The sequence below is a fragment of the Oncorhynchus gorbuscha genome, linkage group LG02 (genome assembly GCF_021184085.1).
Source record: "Oncorhynchus gorbuscha isolate QuinsamMale2020 ecotype Even-year linkage group LG02, OgorEven_v1.0, whole genome shotgun sequence".
Taxonomy (NCBI): Eukaryota; Metazoa; Chordata; class Actinopteri; order Salmoniformes; family Salmonidae; genus Oncorhynchus; species Oncorhynchus gorbuscha.
This window is the reverse complement of record NC_060174.1, coordinates 24,213,206-24,232,309: the sequence shown is the minus strand read 5'-3', so window position 1 is coordinate 24,232,309 and position 19,104 is coordinate 24,213,206. Positions and strand designations below refer to the sequence as shown.

Genomic DNA, 19,104 nt, shown 5'->3' with positions numbered 1-19,104 from the left:
AGCAATGATAGGAGAGACCATGTGAGGTTATGACAGAGCCAAGTGACTTGGTGTATAGCGAGAATAGGAGAGGGCCTAGAACAGAGCCCTGGGGGACACCAGTGGTGAGAGCGCGTGGTGAGGAGACAGATTCTCGCCACGCCACCTGGTAGGAGCGACCTGTCAGGTAGGACGCAATCCAAGCGTGGGCCGCGCCGGAGATGCCCAACTCGGAGAGAGTGGAGAGGAGGATCTGATGGTTCACAGTATCGAAGGCAGCCGATAGGTCTAGAAGGATGAGAGCAGAGGAGAGAGAGTTAGCTTTAGCGGTGCGGAGCGCCTCCGTGATACAGAGAAGAGCAGTCTCAGTTGAATGACTAGTCTTGAAACCTGACTGATTTGGATCAAGAAGGTCATTCTGAGAGAGATAGCGGGAGAGCTGGCCAAGGACGGCACGTTCAAGAGTTTTGGAGAGAAAAGAAAGAAGGGATACTGGTCTGTAGTTGTTGACATCGGAGGGATCGAGTGTAGGTTTTTTCAGAAGGGGTGCAACTCTCGCTCTCTTGAAGACGGAAGGGACGTAGCCAGCGGTCAGGGATGAGTTGATGAGCGAGGTGAGGTAAGGGAGAAGGTCTCCGGAAATGGTCTGGAGAAGAGAGGAGGGGATAGGGTCAAGCGGGCAGGTTGTTGGGCGGCCGGCCGTCACAAGACGCGAGATTTCATCTGGAGAGAGAGGGGAGAAAGAGGTCAGAGCACAGGGTAGGGCAGTGTGAGCAGAACCAGCGGTGTCGTTTGACTTAGCAAACGAGGATCGGACGTCGTCGACCTTCTTTTCAAAATGGTTGACGAAGTCATCTGCAGAGAGGGAGGAGGGGGGGGAGGGTGAGGAGGATTCAGGAGGGAGGAGAAGGTGGCAAAGAGCTTCCTAGGGTTAGACGCAGAAGCTTGGAATTTAGAGTGGTAGAAAGTGGCTTTAGCAGCAGAGACAGAAGAGGAAAATGTAGAGAGGAGGGAGCGAAAGGATGCCAGGTCCGCAGGGAGGCGAGTTTTCCTCCATTTCCGCTCGGCTGCCCGGAGCCCTGTTCTGTGAGCTCGCAATGAGTCGTCGAGCCACGGAGCGGGAGGGGAGGACCGAGCCGGCCTGGAGGATAGGGGGCATAGAGAGTCAAATGATGCAGAAAGGGAGGAGAGGAGGGTTGAGGAGGCAGAATAAGGAGATAGGTTGGAGAAGGTTTGAGCAGAGGGAAGAGATGATAGGATGGAAGAGGAGAGAGTAGCGGGGGAGAGAGCGCGAAGGTTGGGACGGCGCGATACCATCCGAGTAGGGGCAGTGTGGGAAGTGTTGGATGAGAGCGAGAGGGAAAAGGATACAAGGTAGTGGTCGGAGACTTGGAGGGGAGTTGCAATGAGGTTAGTGGAAGAACAGCATCTAGTAAAGATGAGGTCGAGCGTATTGCCTGCCTTGTGAGTAGGGGGGAAGGTGAGAGGGTGAGGTCAAAAGAGGAGAGGAGTGGAAAGAAGGAGGCAGAGAGGAATGAGTCGAAGGTAGACGTGGGGAGGTTAAAGTCGCCCAGAACTGTGAGAGGTGAGCCGTCCTCAGGAAAGGAGCTTATCAAGGCATCAAGCTCATTGATGAACTCTCCGAGGGAACCTGGAGGGCGATAAATGATAAGGATGTTAAGCTTGAAAGGGCTGGTAACTGTGACAGCATGGAATTCAAAGGAGGCGATAGACAGATGGGTAAGGGGAGAAAATTGAAGTTATTGAAGTCAATGTACCCAGAGGAGGACGGAAAATAGCCCTATGGGCCCTGGTCAAAAGTAGTTCACTACATTGGTAATGGGGTGCCATTTGGGGTGCATCCACTGTCTCTAACCCTTACAGCTGATCTGACAAATCTGACATGCATTCGTTTAATAGCTGCCTCTCTAATCAGTGGTACAGCCAATGGGTGTTGGCGCAAACACACAGGTTGGACGGCTTTCAATGAGAACAATTAATCTCACTCTGTTAACTGTTAGAGGAATAGAGGCCAACAGACCAGTGGTCAATCTCTCCATCTCTTCTAGTCAACTGGCATCCAAAGGCTGATAGATATGAAAGATTACTGTAGGTGACAGATCACCTTCCAAGATTCCCTAAGTGAAAAATGTATTCAAACAACTTGCTGTGTGTCTCTGCTCACATATGACTCAATAGTGGACATACGCTGTATTGAGAGGCTCTCTCTGCTGTCTGCAAATACAGAAAACCATCCTGTGTAATATCAACTCAAAAAGCACAAGTCCTAGGGGAGACTCGGGATGAAAGTGACAGTTAAAAAGTTTTGCCTAATTACTCAGAGATCGATAGAGCTAGAGATACCATAATTTATGACAAACAACTTGTATACAGTGTCTTCAGAAAGTATTCACACATCTTGACTTTTTCCACATCTTCTTGTGTTAATTATAAATTGATTAAAAGTTACATTTAAGCTGAAATGTCTTGAGTCATCAAGTACTCAACCCATTTGTTATGTCAAGCCTAAATAAGTTCAGGAGTAAAACTGTACTTAACAAGTCATATACTAAGTTGCATGGACTCACTTTGTGCAATAATAGAGTTAGAAAATATATGTTTTAATGACTACCTTATCTCTGTACCCCACACATACAGATGAATGTAGGTACCTCAGTTGAGCAGTACAGTTCAAACACAGATTCAACCACAAAGAGCAGGGACGTTTTCCAATGCCTCGTAAAGAAGGGCAACTATTGGTAGATAGGTTAAAAAAAGCAGACATTGAATATCCCTTTGAGCATGGTGAAGTTGGATGGTATATGAGTACACCCAGTCTCTACAGAGTCTCTAAATTAGTTGCAGGAGAGGAAGGAAACTGCTCAGGGATTTCAACATAAGGCCAATGGTGACTTTAAAACAGTTTCAGAGTTTAATGGCTGTGAAAACTGAGGGTGGATCAACAACATTGTAGTTTCTCCACAATACTAGCACAATTGACAGAGTAAAAAGAAAGAAGTCTGTATAAAAAATATTCCAAAACATACATCCTGTTTGGAAAAAGGCACTAATGTAATAGTGTAACAAATTTGGCAAAGCAATTAATTCTTTGTCCTGAATACAAGGTATTATGTTTGGGACAAATACAATACAACACAAACTGAGTACCATTCTCCATTTTATCAAGCATATTGGTGGCTGCATCATGTTAAGGGTATGCTTGTAATTGTTTAAGACTGGAATGGAGCTAAGCTCAAGCAAATCCTACAGGAAAACCTGGTTCAGTCTGGTTTCCACCAGACACTGGGTGATGAATTTCTCGTTCAGTAGGACAATAACCTAAAATAAAATTGAATGTTCCTGAGTGGCCTAGTTACAGTTTTGACTTAAATTGGCAAAGAAATATATGGCAAGACTTAATTGGCTTTCTTGCAATGATCAACAACCAATTTGCCTGAATGAGTTTGAAAAACCTTTAAAAGTATAATGTGCAAATATTGTACAATCTAGGTGTGCAAAGCTCTTAGAGACTTACCCAGACTTACTCAATCACTGCCAGAGATCATTCTAATGTGTATTGGCTCAGGGGTGTGAATACTTGTGTAAATTAGATATTTCTGTATTTCATTTTCAATAAATTTGGGTTAGGGTTTTCCACCATAATTTGCAAATAAATTCATAAAAAATCCTACAATGTGATTTTCTGGATTTTTTTTCTTCTCATTTTGTCTGTCATAGTTGAAGTGTACCTATGATGAACATTACAGGCCTCTCTCATCTTTTTAAGTGGGATAACTTACACGATTGGTGGCTGACTAAATACTTTTTTGCCCCACTGTATATAATGTTATTTTGCTAACATTCTAAAAGCAATATGAACTGGAGGACACAAAGGCCTGTGATTAAACTGTATTTTATTTATTTAACATTTATTTAGTTAACATCTCTCCTTTAACTAACACCAAGACTACCTAACATGATACTTCAAACCTATGCTGTCATTTAGTCACTAGATGGATTAATAAGAAAATGACATGTTTGGAACATTAAACAACTAAACACAACTCTACAACCAAAAAACAAAACCCCTTTTTGTTGATAACTCTAGGAAACATGGTTGGACTGGACTGTTTTTTATAGGGAGCTCATCCTCTGCATTAGGAATGTGCTGACTTCACTACATCTTTCTAGCGTCTGTCTTATCTAAGAAAATGGGCATGTTACTTTCACCCTGCGTTACTTTCATCCTGGCTGTCCCCAACTAGATGAATAGTCATTTGTTTTTATAGTAGGTTTGGAGCTGTACTGTATGTCTAGCTTCAGCGGTAGATGAAAGGTTTGGTTGAAATACAATAACAAGAAGAAGTAGAAGTAATGAATATGGGCAGTGTCATGAGAGCCCTTGCCATTTCAAGCACTCTAATAACAATAACGTTTATGATGTACAATTTCATGTGTGCCTTGCTACTATTGTAGGCACACTACTGAATACATCAACAAATGGACAACCACAAATTGTGATGCTTTGTATTCTGGTTATTGTATTTCTCCATGACTCAAATGCCAGAGTATTGATCTGGACTGAAGAGGCATAACAAAGCCTGGGAGGCCAGGAGATAGTGACTCATTAGCTCTCTCCCCCACAGAGAGGAGCATACTGATAAACCTGCCTCAGAGGAAGTAGAGAACCGTGGGCATTTCTCATCTTCTGGCCCATTTGAGCAAGGTGGCCATCACCTGTGCCAGAACACTGGGCCAGAGGGAGGAGGGTTGTGAGGAGGAGGAGATGGAGGGAGGTATGGGGGGTGGACAGGCTTGGCTGTGGTCAATGTTATCCCTGCTGCGGAATGATGAACAGCCTGGGATATCCTCCATTCATCATGGGCCTGTCTCAATCCAGCCTACTGGGGCCTCTACATTATGTCAATGTCGCATGCTGGACCGCCCCATGCATCAAAACATTTTAATACAGCTCAGCGCAGCTCCATGCACTCCCTTGTGTTCATGGCAGGGAGGGTGGCTGAATTGTTTATTTCCTGTAAACAACGACAGGCGGTAAAAACCGTGACGTGGCATGAACATTCATCTTTCAACTGCTGCATTTTATACAAATTGTACAAACATGCATTAAAAAACATGACTGACACAAAAAACTGGCTCCATAATTTCAGGAGGTGTGGGGAAGAACATTTCCTGTAACCTCTAAAGAAAAGCTGAGTCGAAACGAATGCCTGTACAGACTTGTAGCTGGTGAAGGAGTGAGGAAACAGACTGCATCATGGCATCATATGGCAGGTAGAGAAACATCAGGACACATTCCAAATGATTCTTAACAGGTTCCATGATGAAATGTATCATTAAACAACATTGGAAAGTACTACTCTACTTCAATAAAAATTAGAAACAAAAATACTAAAGAGAGCAGTTTAATGAGGCAGGTAGAAACCTCTCTCCTCGTGAAAAACCCAATAAGACAAAATGGCTTGTACTGGCTCCAGTCCAGGAGAAAAACTATTCTCCAATGTGATCTGGCCAGCTTCTACCTTGGGAATAAATGCTCTTTCTGTGTCAGCAATACAAATTAAATGGGATCAGGCTTTTTTCTGACTCTCCAAGCTTGGGGCAAGGATACTCCTTGTTCAAGAGACATAAAGACCGAGAGCACTCTGCTGAGCCTAATATCTGGATACACTCAACTATAATTTAGGCAGACTGGTGCCATTGACACAATCATCCCTTTTCTGTGGCATTGGACTATGCTCAAATGTGACCTCCAATGTTATGGTCAGCAATCTCACTCACACTGCATGTAGAGGAAAAAAAATGCTAAAACTATGTCATTCATTTGTGTCCTTTGTCGCATTGTGCATCTGCATCCCCTATAAGGGCCTCTGTGTTCTGGTGAATTGACAATGGTAATTATAAGGCTGCCTGGATAATGACATTCTGTTCAAACATTACAGGTGTAAAGCTGGTCAGCTAAACTGCCAACTCTACTGTAGACTCCTCCTGCTCTCTGCTGCTCTGTCGTGTTTATACTGTATGAAACCCTTCAATGCTGGGAACGGCAGAATAAAAGGGACTACAAGACAAATCCCTCAAGGTGAACATACAAATTAATTTTACCTGACTGTGAAATGTCAATGATGTATTTCTACATGATATCAAGATTATCAACTAACAGGTTCTCAGATTTGGCTACAGGAAGTCCTTCTTCCCCAGGGGCTACATAACGCAATCCTCTGTTCCTCCACTCCCAAGGTCAGTATTGTAAATTACAATCTGTTCACAACAATCTGTTCACACCAGTGATAAATATCAATGGTGGAGAGGCAAGGGAGGCAGACTGTCAAAGACAAGATGTGAGACGCAGCCTCAGACTTCTCAACCATGAATTGCTTGGTTCACATAGTCTCCTCTGAACAGTTGATGTTGTGAAGTGTCTGTTACTTGTGAAGTGTCTGTTACTTGTGAAGTGTCTGTTACTTGTGAAGTGTCTGTTACTTGTGAACTCTGTGAAGCATTTATTTGGGCTGCAATTTCTGAGGCTGGTAACTCTAATGAACATATCCTCTGCAGGATATGAGGTAACTCTGGGTCTTCCATTCCTGTGCCGGTCCTCATGAGAGCCAGTTTCATCATAACGCTTGATGGTTTTTGCATCCGCAGTTGAAGAAACTTTCAAAGATCTTGACATTTTCCGTATTGACTGACCTTCACATCTTAAAGTTATGATGGACTGTCATTTATCTTTGCTTGTTTGAGCTGTTCTTGCCATAATATTGACTTGGTCTTTTATCAGATAGTGCTATCTTCTGTATACCCCCCTACCTTGTCACAACATGACTGATTGGCTCAAACGCTTTTAGAAGGAAAGAAATTCCACAAATTAACTTTTAAGGCACACGTTAATTGAAATGCATTCCAAGTGACTACCTCATGAAGCTGTTTGAGAGAATTCCAAGTGTGTGAAAAGCTGTCATCAAGGCAAATGGTGGCTATTTGAATAATCTCAAATATAACATGTTTTGATTTGTTTAACACTTTTTTTGGTTGCTATATGATTCCATTTGTGTTATTTCATAGTTTTGATTCTACAATGTAGAAAATAGTAAAACTAAAGAAAATACCCTTGAATGAGTAGGTGTTCTAAAGCTTTTGACCTGTAGTGTAAATGAATAAAGGTTTGAAAAGTTATTCAAGTATAAATCACCAAAGTTACGATAGATTGCCATATATCTTCTGTTAATTATCAAAATTACTGAAGATTCTGGTAACTTTGGTAAATTACCGGTAGCTTTGCAACCCTAATCAGAAGTGATATGGTGCCGTGCAATGCCAACGTCTTTTATCATCTTTCACAGAAAACTAATTCAATTTAAGGGACAGATCCGCTCAGATCTAATAATGAGATTGTGTGTCAAATATCTCAAATGGTCAGTGAGTTTTATTCTTTGATGCTTAATTCCTCTAACGGAACACATTAGATGTAACAAAGGGATGAATACATCAAGCAATTTACTGGCATGTGCATGGTGTTAGTAGCCCACTTGTGGAGTATTTATGTTTTACGCGTTCTCATCTTGCACATTGAGCTGATAGCCCTACAGAGCAGTGTCGTTTAAAACTGAACACATGCTGCTGTTGTCAACAATGGACCTCAATGTGTCATGCCCCAACCTCAAATGGCTTGTCCAATATGCTATAATGGAGAAAATCAATAATTTGTCATTCACAGTATTGCCCTCAAATGCTCAATTTCAGCATGCTCTAAATGCATTTCCAAAACCTGTCACTGAAGGAATGAAAGATACACTTGGTTTTCCTGTCTTCTTAGATTTCACAGCATTGTCTAATATAAGTAAATAGTTGATTGTGCTGACATACACAGCTGGGAAGAATGCTGCTGCACAGAGCACGGGGGATTTCACATGAAAGCTGTCATTTAGTGTCACAGTCAGACATAGGTTGGTGGCTGTGCATGTGGCACTCCTTGTTTTAGACTAGTGGATTCCCTACCGACACACACTACTCTGTTCTCACCTCTTACTGTGTGGTCCCATGCTAAATACAAGCATCTTGCTCAATGTCATCACATTCTCTCTGCAATCAGGAAGATAACTGCAAAGCAAAAGGATGTTAGTCAAAAAGTCAGCTCAGTTTACATCTCCCTTTCCCTCTGGTCAGACCAGCTTTGTGACGAAGATTGGGCTATCATACTCGTACAGATGTAAGATCTAAATTTTAGCCAGTTTGCTATAACGAAAATAATCCTGCAGCAACAGGAAATGTGAACTATTACTGTATGTGGAAAATAATTCATTGACATTCTTGTTGGGATTGATACATTTGATACAAAATCAAGTCTGACATTTCCAAGCGAAAATTACAAACTTCAGAAGCCGTTTTAAACCTAAAATGTATTTACTTAACCTTTATTTAACTAGGCAAGTCAGTTAAGAACACATTGTTATTAAACCCGGACGATGCTGGGCCAATTGTGCGCCGCCCTATGGGACTACCAATCACGGCTGGATGTGATGCAGCCTTGATTCGAACCAGGTACTGCAGTGACGCCTCTTGCATTGAGATGCAGTGTCTTAGACCATATCTGAAGAACCAATACTTCATAATTTGTGTGAGCTGAAAATAGCAGCAGAGTCAAGAGAGTGCACAGTGAAACAAGTGCACTTGTTTGTATTTGTCTTCCCAGAAACAGCAAACAAGTTGACAGCACAATCAGTTGCCAAGGGAGATGGATTGTGTAAATGCAAGAGGAATAGGTATTTCAATAAGTCCAATGTTCAAGCCAAAGTAAATGCTGTCTTCTTCACAGCATGACTCGATGAACAAAGAAGGAAATATAAACGATGCTTTAAAATAGACAGCTCAGATCTCAGATTAGCTGTGATTCATGCAAAGTGCATTTTCGTCTTCCTGAGATCTGTGGTGAAACTAGTATGAGCAAATGTGACCTTTCAACATATCAAATCACAATTTAAATTTCATAGGGTTATGACACTTCCAACATGTATATTATGTATGTTAACGGCTTTATATATGAGTTTGGAGATTTTCCCATACAGTATTTAGAAGACGCCTTTAAATGTTTATTGATGTGTTAAATGTTTTTAGACAACATGAGCTACAGCACCAAGTTGTTGTCATTGTTGAGTCCATCTTTCTTTAGCCCCAAACATTGTGTAATAGGCTACAATCTGATCAATGATTGTTATGCTCAGGCTCCCTGATCATTAGGCTGGTGATAATGCAAAGACTGCAGTTCTGATTGGATCTAGTTCCTACATGGCGTCAGTAGGGAGTCGAGTCAGTAATAGGGAGTCAGGTCAGTAATGTGTACAGAGGGGTATGGAGGCTTATCGGTCACCTCCAGTCCATGAATAATACTATCAATATGATGTTGGAGCTTTTGTTAGCAGCGTAAAAATATATAAGTAAAAATACTTATAAGTACTGCTTAAGTAGTTTTTGGAGGTATCTGTACTTTACTATTTATTCTTTTGACTACTTTTACTTCACAACATTCCTAAAGAGAATAATGTACTTTTTACTCCATACATTTTCACTGACACCCAAAAGTACTATTACATTTTGAGTGCTTAGCAGGACAGACATTTTTTCAAATTCACGCACTTATCAAAAGAACACGTGGACATCCCTAGTGCCTCTGATCTGGCGGACTCACTAAACACATGCATAATTTGTGAATGATGTCTGAGTGTTGGAGTGTGCCCCTAGATATCTGAAAATGGTGCCGTCTGCTTTGCTTAATATAAGGAATTTGAAATGATTTATACTTTTACTTTTGATACTTAAGTATATTTTAGCAATTACATTTACTTTTGATAGTTAAGTATATTTAGAAACAAATACTTTTAAAATCTTTTACTCAAGTAGACTTTTACTGGTGACTAACATTCACTTGAATAACTTTCTATTAAGGAATCTGTACTTTTACTCAAGTATCACAATTGGGTACTTTTTCCACCACTGTTGTTAAGTACTGGTGTACTACTGAATGGGATCAAATAGGAGAGTTACACTTCAAAACCATATCATGGCGATGTGCCAAACTGCAGAATTCAATTCCGCGTTTTGAGTTAAATGGACTCCAGCCCTGTGGCTCAAACTACCTACACATTAATTAAGCTTCCTCTATTGACAGTATGAAGATACCATAGACTCATTTGACATTGCATACTCTCTGTGTCAGTAAGATGACCCTGCAGTAACCTGGACGTACAGGTTAGCTTCCTGCACTGCCTAGCTAAATGACCAAGTCTGGGTTAACAGGGGTGTCAGGGTGGGTGTCAGAGTGCAGAGTACGTACGTGCCATTGGTGACCCTGCCAGGAATGAGCATGGGGACAATCTTAAAGTTGTAGGCCTCCCTCAGGCTCTCGGCGACCTTGTCACTGCTACATAGGAACTCCAGGGTTCCCTTCATCACCCAGCTGGTGTCACTTTCCCCAGGGTGGACCCGCGCTGTCAGCACCTCACACAGACATTTATCTGGAGAGGTGGGGGGAAAGGGTAGAAGGGGAGGGAGAGAGAGAGGGTTACACAATGACTGCTAGTCTGCCACTATAGTTTCCACTCTGAAGGTATTAGTTACACTATCTACATTAAATCAGTAAATCCTCTAGCCACCACTTCTTCCTGTCAGGATTTGGCCAGGGTTGTTCCGTTTTTTGGTCACTAGATGCCCCCATTGTGCCTTTTGACCTTTTGTTTTCCCTTGATCCCCATTATTATTTGCACCTGTGCCTCGTTTCCCCTGATTGTATTTAAACCCTTTGTTTTCCTCAGTTCTTTGCTCTGTGTTTGTATGTTAGCACCCAGCCCTAGTACTCTGTGAACTCTTGGTGATCCCGGTAGACTCTCTTGTGGAATTCTGTTTTTTGTTCTTGTTTATTTTTGAGTAACTTTTGAGGCTTTTTTTATGCTATACCTTCCACCTTGTGGATTTACCTTTTTGTCTTGTAGGATTACCTTTGTTATTGTGGAATTCCTTTTGAGGTTGTGGAGTTACATGTTTTCCTGAAGAACTTCACTTTTTACTTCATTAAATACACCGTCTCAAGTACTGCTGTGTCTGCCTCATCTTCTGGGTTCTGCTGACTATTCGTGGCTCAGTTGGTTAAGTGACTGTTTCTCACTCCGGAGACCCGGGTTCGTAACCGGGTCCTGACATTTCCACGTTATTTAATGTCACGACCAATCAGAACAGGGCTCTCTACAGATCATAAATCCACATCTAAACAAACATGTATTGCTATGGTTTACTTAAAATCTGTGTCTGTCCTATACAGGTCCCCCTTGTTTTGAAAAAGGTAATACAATTTCTGAAGCATGTAATACATTCCGTACACAAGTCTATAGGGCAGCATCTAGACAGCAGGTCCTGTGAAAAAATTTATTTTGAAAAAGTGAGAAGATGGATATCCTTTCAAAGGCATATCAAATATTAATCTAGCCTGGCTATTGTGACCAGGGCTGCCACTCTACCAAAGACAACCACGGAAGAGACAAATTCCTCTGACTCCTGCACTGATCATTCAGTAATGAGTTTCTGCTAGGCCTGTAAAGTGTACACCTTCTGTATGCTTCATTTCATTTATATATTTAATTGAAGTATTGTGAGCCTGAGCAATCAGGTTTAAGTAAGTGATTTGTTTTTGTGAAACAAAATGGGCGATAGCAAAAATCTCATACTTTCGCCTTAATTTAACGAGACATAATTTGTCTGCAGGCGGTCCTGTGTTGACAACAATGATACGTTTAAGAGAGTATAGCCAAATGCATAACAATGCAGAGTGCAATTATATAAATGGAATGGAGAGAAAAAAATCAAAAAGCGAAAGATTAATTTGTCTTTTTGCAAAATGAAATAGATTAAACTTGCAAAAGTGACTGCGTGGGGATGCTGGCATCTTATGGAACTGTCCAGAAGATCAGATTTGAGTACATATCACAACAGCCAGAAGCATGGGCTCAATTCCCTGCAAGAACTGCCTGCTTAAAACTGGAAAAATGTCTATTTTATATTTTGATTCAAGAAGAAAATGTGTTTGCGTTCTCTCTTTCATACATACTTTTATTTGAGGTAGTATGTGAGTAGCCTATCCATTGTGAGTTTATCACATTCCTCAACAAGTCAACACTATGCTCCTCAACTCTAATTTCTCCTTATGGTGCAACAGCACAAATTAATCAAACAAGCAGCAACACTAGAATGAACTCGTAACTGGAGAGCCACTCAAACAGGCTAACACGCTAGGCTTTCACACATTCCTCTCCATAATTACAGTCATCTTGACCCCATTTCCATTCATCGTCTCTATTCAAAGCCTAATAAAGCTTGCTCTTGGCACATGTAAAGTGTAAAGCATGGAGAGGTGTAGGCATGTTCTGAAAGGCATTGAGCGATCAGATTCATCAACAGTTCTCCTTGCCAGTCCCACAAGCCAAGCCAAGGCAAGTTATCTATATTCTCAGCGGTGGGTAGAGAGACTGTGTGTGTTGTGTGTTTTCCCTTAGATATGGACATGTCTCTGGCACACAGGTATCATCAGCCAAACGGTCATACAGAGAGCGGGTTGGAAATGTGTTTCTTTGTCTCTCTATCCCTTTCTGCTTCCTGGCTATCTGAGCAAACGTACCACCTGCTGACAACATCTACAATACCCTGAAATGTGTGTGTTTTGTGTGTGTATGTGCACCCGTTCTTGTATGTTTTCCAATGGGTGTACTGTACTGTGTTAATCTGCAGAATACTTTCTCTATGGTATAATTCAAGACAATGGCTGTGCTTTTAGAATAAATCTGCATATGGCAGTCTGAATATAAAGCCTGGACCACTTTAAAGTATGCTTTATTTCATGATATATTGCCAGTATGTTTTCATCATGTAGTGTAGGCAACAAAAACATTCAGAAAATAACCACTTTTAACATTTAATAAACACATTCACAGTACAAGCCCCTCACTTCGGTTAACATTAGCCTCTCTTTCACCATGATCACTTATCCTTACATTATAATGCACTGGACCACAAGCAGCACTATTATTCAACTTTTATTGGAGATGAATTGCTATGAATTGACTGTATATTAGACTGAACATGTAAGATAAATGGCTTGTTTGTGGAAGTGTGAAGGTAACAAGTTGACATTAAATGTCTGGTTGCTAACCTACTTCCACACCAACCCCCTTTCCTTTCCTTTCCTTTCCACTATATACTGACTAATGGTGGTTGATGATCAATCTCCCCACTCTGCCACTCACCCACTTGGACAGGGGCATCCTTCATCTCCCATGGGGTGTAAGTGGTGCTGGAGTCTCCATCAAAGGCTTTCTCACTGAGCAACTTGGTGATTAAGTGCCACACTTTATTCCCTTTGGGTGACTGTCCAACCAAGTAATACATCTGGCCATGGAACACTTGCTTTTTAAAAGAAATCGGACACTTTATTTTTTACATTTTAGCCTAAAATGACATACCCAAATCTAACTGCCTGTAGCTCAGGGCCTGAAGCAAGGTTATACATATTCTTGATACCATTTGAAACACTTTGAAGTTTGTGAAAATGTGAAATTAATGTAGGAGAATATAACACATTAGATCAGGTAAAATACTTTTGTATCATCATCTTTGAAATGCAAAAGAAAGTCCCGATCCCGTAGAGGTTAAACCAAAATAAAGGGAAAATGTACCACATGTGTTCTGGCGTGAACTTGTTGTTACTGAGATGAAGTCAATCTTTCCTATAATAAAACACAGTGAAATGCGTGTCTGGATAAAGTGTCTGAGTTTTCCATTAGTTCCATGTTGTTGTGATTCAAAGCTCTGTCTGTCCCTATTCTCACAAGGGCTTTTTGATCAAACCACTCCATCCATGATGCCCCATCGCTTGGGTCCACAAGAACAGATCAAACATACCCTAATAGGGAAGATTGCAGTTGAAAGGGAGAACTCAAAGGCTGGTCCATTTCCTCACACTGGTTTACAGGGTTGTTCCTGGCTCAAAAAGTGGCTTCGGTGATTTCCTATGCAGGAAAAAGCCTTGGTTTAGTTATAACCAAACCTCTATTGACCAGTTCTTCATAGTTTCAACACCCTAGAAACGATCTCAAAATAGCTGTCTGGTGCAGCAACAAACCCTCAAAACATCCAGCTGGTATGTTGTGCACCACCTGAGGTGAGGAGGCAGCAACAAGCTGTGAGTGAAGGTTACAAAAACTTTAAATTGAAGAAATAACTGATCAAATGGCAACTACTGAGACAAACACAGTATTGGCAGAGAGAGGCTGCCTCGCATGCACACGTAGAAGTACAAAGCAAGCCTTGAGCAATCAAAACCAATCTCTAATCTTTTCCTGTATATGCAAATCAGGTCTAATTAGTACAAATCAGGGTTGTCCATTTACAATCAATGCAGCTTTAATTTTCCATTTTATTAATTAAATATGTTCCAGTCCAAATGAGCTCAGGCTCATTTCAGAGATTGTTCATTATCTAACATAATCTCATTTAGCATGACAGTGTGTTCTAAAACTATCTAAAGGGAGGTCACTTTTTCATTTTTTTCTCTCTGTGTGATACTGTAATGCGCCTGGGTGTTAGGCTTGTGTACCATTACCAAGGGTCTTAATACTCACCCCAAACAACACCAAACAACCCAGAACAGGTACCGCAAAGTACCCTAAACAGAAAACCTAAAGTACCCCAAAGTAGACCAAACAACCACAAACAGATAGCCCTAAAGCAGGGTTTCCCAAAATGTGTTTCACCCTGCCAGCATTGGGGAACATTCCACGCCCCCCATGGCCTCGTCTATTTCTATAGGCACAAACACTGTTGATGACACTATTCACACCCCTTGTGTTGGCAGAAATAACATTTTGCAGGATCAAAGCTTATTTCCTGCAATTCTATAAATGTTGCCATGGGATGTAGACATTTTGTATTGCAATTTTAAAGCTAATTTCCATTACAATAAAATCAATGGGCTAAGAAACCAAGCTAAAAAACGTTAGCGGACATGGGCTAGTTATAAATAGCTCTCTAGTATCTGCAATGTCTGACATAAAAAGAGAAAAACTGCTGATGCACTACCCGATTTCGAAATGTCACCTTGTGCATTCTACAAGGTGCAATTGTAGGGGGCGCGAGAGGCTGGACCGCCAACCCCTTGTGCCCCCCACAGTTTGGGAACCACTGCCATATAATAACCCAAACAACTCCAAACAGGTACCACAAAGTGCCCCAAACAACCCCAAAGTGCCCCAAACAAGTACCCCAAACAGGTACTCCAAAGAGTCCCAAACAACCCCAAACAGATACCCCAAACAGGTACCCAAATTTACCAGAAAGTACCCATTTAAATAAAATAAATTGTCATTTAGCAGACACTGCAATCCTAGCTTCAGGGGGAAGGGGTGCCAGGGCAGAGAACAGCTTTGACTGGGATGAGCGGTAGGGGTGGGAGTGCCAAGAGAACAGAGGTGGCAGAATGGAGTACTCGGGTTGGGGTGTAGGGTTTGAGTATAGCCTCTAGGTAGGGCGAGAATATCTTCTTGCTGTTCCATAGGGAAGTACCATTGTCTTGTAGTTGATGTGAGATTCGACTAGAAGCCAGTGGAGTGTCCATAGGAGTAGAGTGACATGGGAGACTGGTTTCTTCCTAGGTTCCAGCCTTTCTAGGGAATTTTGTTATAGCCACCATGCTTCTACATCTGAACTGCTTGCTCTCTAGGGTTTTAGGCTCGGTTTCTGTATGAACACTTTGTGACAACTGCTGATGTAAAAAGGGATTTATAATCAAATTTGATTAATTTACAGGGGTTTGATGGCACAAGTGCCCAGCCAACAGCGAATTGCAGTAGTCCAGACAGGAGACGACAAGTGCCTGGATTAGGACCTGCTCCGCTTCCTCTGTGAGGTAGGGTCGTATTTACGGATGTTGTGGAGCATGACCCTGCAGGACCGAGTCACAAAAAATCTGACCCAGGAGAATGCAGCCAAGTAAACTTCCGACGCCGACAGAGATGGCCGCCTCGCTTCGCGTTCCTAGGAAACTATGCAGTTTTTTGTTTTTTTACGTGTTATTTCTTACATTAGTACCCCAGGTCATCTTAGGTTTCATTACATACAGTCGAGAAGAACTACTGAATATAAGATCAGCGTCAACTCACCATCAGTACGACCAAGAATATGTTTTCCGCGACGCGGATCCTGTGTTCTGCCTTACAAACAGGACAACGGAATGGATTGCATGCAGCGACCCAAAAAAACGACTCCGAAAAAGAGGGAAATGTAGCGGTCTTCTGGTCAGACTCCGGACAAGGGCACATCGCGCACCACTCCCCAGCATTCTTCTTGCCAATGTCCAGTCTCTTGACAACAAGGTTGATGAAATCCGAGCAAGGGTAGCATTCCAGAGGGACATCAGAGACTGCAACGTTCTCTGCTTCACTGAAACATGGCCTACTGGGAAGACGCTATCCGATGCGGTGCAGCCAACGGGTTTCTCCACGCATCGCGCCGACAGAAACAAACATCTTTCTGGTAAGAAGAGTGGCGGGGGCGTATGCCTCATGACTAATGAGACATGGTGTGATGAAAGAAACATATAGGAACTCAAATCCTTCTGTTCACCTGATTTAGAATTCCTCACAATCAAATGTAGACCACATTATCTTCCAAGAGAATTCTCTTCGATTATAATCACAGCCGCATATATACCCCCCCAAGCAGACACATCGATGGCTCTGAACGAACTTTATTTAACTCTTTGCAAACTGGAAACCATTTATCCGGAGGCTGCATTCATTGTAGCTGGGGATTTTAACAAAGCTAATCTGAAAACAAGACTCCCTAAATTTTATCAGCATATCGATTGCGCAACCAGGGGTGGTAAAACCTTGGATCATTGTTACTCTAACTTCCGCGACGCATTTAAGGCCCTGCCCCGCCCCCCTTTCGGAAAAGCTGACCACGACTCCATTTTGTTGATCCCTGCCTACAGGCAGAAACTTAAACAAGAGGCTCCCACGCTGAGGTCTGTCCAACGCTGGTCCGACCAAGCGGACTCCACACTCCAAGACTGCTTCCATCACGTGGACTGGGACATGTTTCGTATTGCGTCAGATAAAAATAGGACGAATACGCTGATTTGGTGTGCGAGTTCATTAGAACGTGCGTTGAAGATGTCGTTCCCATAGCAACGATAAAAACATTCCCTAACCAGAAACCGTGGATTGATGGCAGCATTCGCGTGAAACTGAAAGCGCGAACCACTGCTTTTAATCAGGGCAAGGTGTCTGGCAACATGACCGAATACAAACAGTGCAGCTATTCCCTCCGCAAGGCTATTAAACAAGCTAAGCGTCAGTACAGAGACAAAGTAGAATCTCAATTCAACGGCTCAGACACAAGAGGCATGTGGCAGGGTCTACAGTCAATCACGGACTACAAGAAGAAACCCAGCCCAGTCACGGACCAGGATGTCTTGCTCCCAGGCAGACTAAATAACTTTTTTGCCCGCTTTGAGGACAATACAGTGCCACTGACACGGCCTGCAATGAAAATATGCGGTCTCTCCTTCACTGCAGCCGAGGTGAGTAAGACATTTAAACGTGTTAACCCTCGCAAGGCTGCAGGCCCAGACGGCATCCCCAGCCGCGCCCTCAGAGCATGCGCAGACCAGCTGGCCGGTGTGTTTACGGACATATTCAATCAATCCCTATACCAGTCTGCTGTTCCCACATGCTTCAAGAGGGCCACCATTGTTCCTGTTCCCAAGAAAGCTAAGGTAACTGAGCTAAACGACTACCGCCCCGTAGCACTCACTTCCGTCATCATGAAGTGCTTTGAGAGACTAGTCAAGGACCATATCACCTCCACCCTACCTGACACCCTAGACCCACTCCAATTTGCTTACCGCCCAAATAGGTCCACAGACGATGCAATCTCAACCACACTGCACACTGCCCTAACCCACCTGGACAAGAGGAATACCTATGTGAGAATGCTGTTCATCGACTACAGCTCGGCATTCAACACCATAGTACCCTCCAAGCTCGTCATCAAGCTCGAGACCCTGGGCCTCGACCCCGCCCTGTGCAACTGGGTACTGGACTTCCTGACGGGCCGCCCCCAGGTGGTGAGGGTAGGCAACAACATCTCCTCCCCGCTGATCCTCAACACGGGGGCCCCACAAGGGTGCGTTCTGAGCCTTCTCCTGTACTCCCTGTTCACCCACGACTGCGTGGCCACGCACGCCTCCAACTCAATCATCAAGTTTGCGGACGACACAACAGTGGTAGGCTTGATCTCCAACAACGACGAGACGGCCTACAGGGAGGAGGTGAGGGCCCTCGGAGTGTGGTGTCAGGAAAATAACCTCACACTCAACGTCAACAAAACTAAGGAGATGATTGTGGACTTCAGGAAACAGCAGAGGGAACACCCCCCTATCCACATCGATGGAACAGTAGTGGAGAGGGTAGCAAGTTTTAAGTTCCTCGGCATACACATCACAGACAAACTGAATTGGTCCACTCACACTGACAGCGTCGTGAAGAAGGCGCAGCAGCGCCTCTTCAACCTCAGGAGGCTGAAGAAATTTGGCTTGTCACCAAAAGCACTCACAAACTTCTACAGATGCACAATCGAGAGCATCCTGGCGGGTTGTATCACCGCCTGGTACGGCAACTACTCCGCCCTCAACCGTAAGGCTCTCCAGAGGGTAGTGAGGTCTGCACAACGCATCACCGGGGGCAAACTACCTGCCCTCCAGGACACCTACACCACCCGATGTTACAGGAAGGCCATAAAGATCATCAAGGACATCAACCACCCGAGCCACTGCCTGTTTACCCCGCTATCATCCAGAAGGCGAGGTCAGTACAGGTGCATCAAAGCTGGGACCGAGAGACTGAAAAACAGCTTCTTTCTCAAGGCCATCAGACTGTTAAACAGCCACCACTAACACTGAGTGGCTGCTGCCAACACACTGTCATTGACACTGACCCAACTCCAGCCACTCTAATAATGGGAATTGATGGGAAATGATGTAAATATATCACTAGCCACTTTAAA

The 19,104-nt window shown here is 43.0% G+C and overlaps 1 pseudogene; it reads right to left on the bottom strand.

Annotated features, from left to right (window-relative positions):
• The window catches only part of LOC123989774, an 83,441-nt pseudogene that overhangs the window by 47,061 nt on the left and 17,276 nt on the right, over window positions 1–19,104 (bottom strand).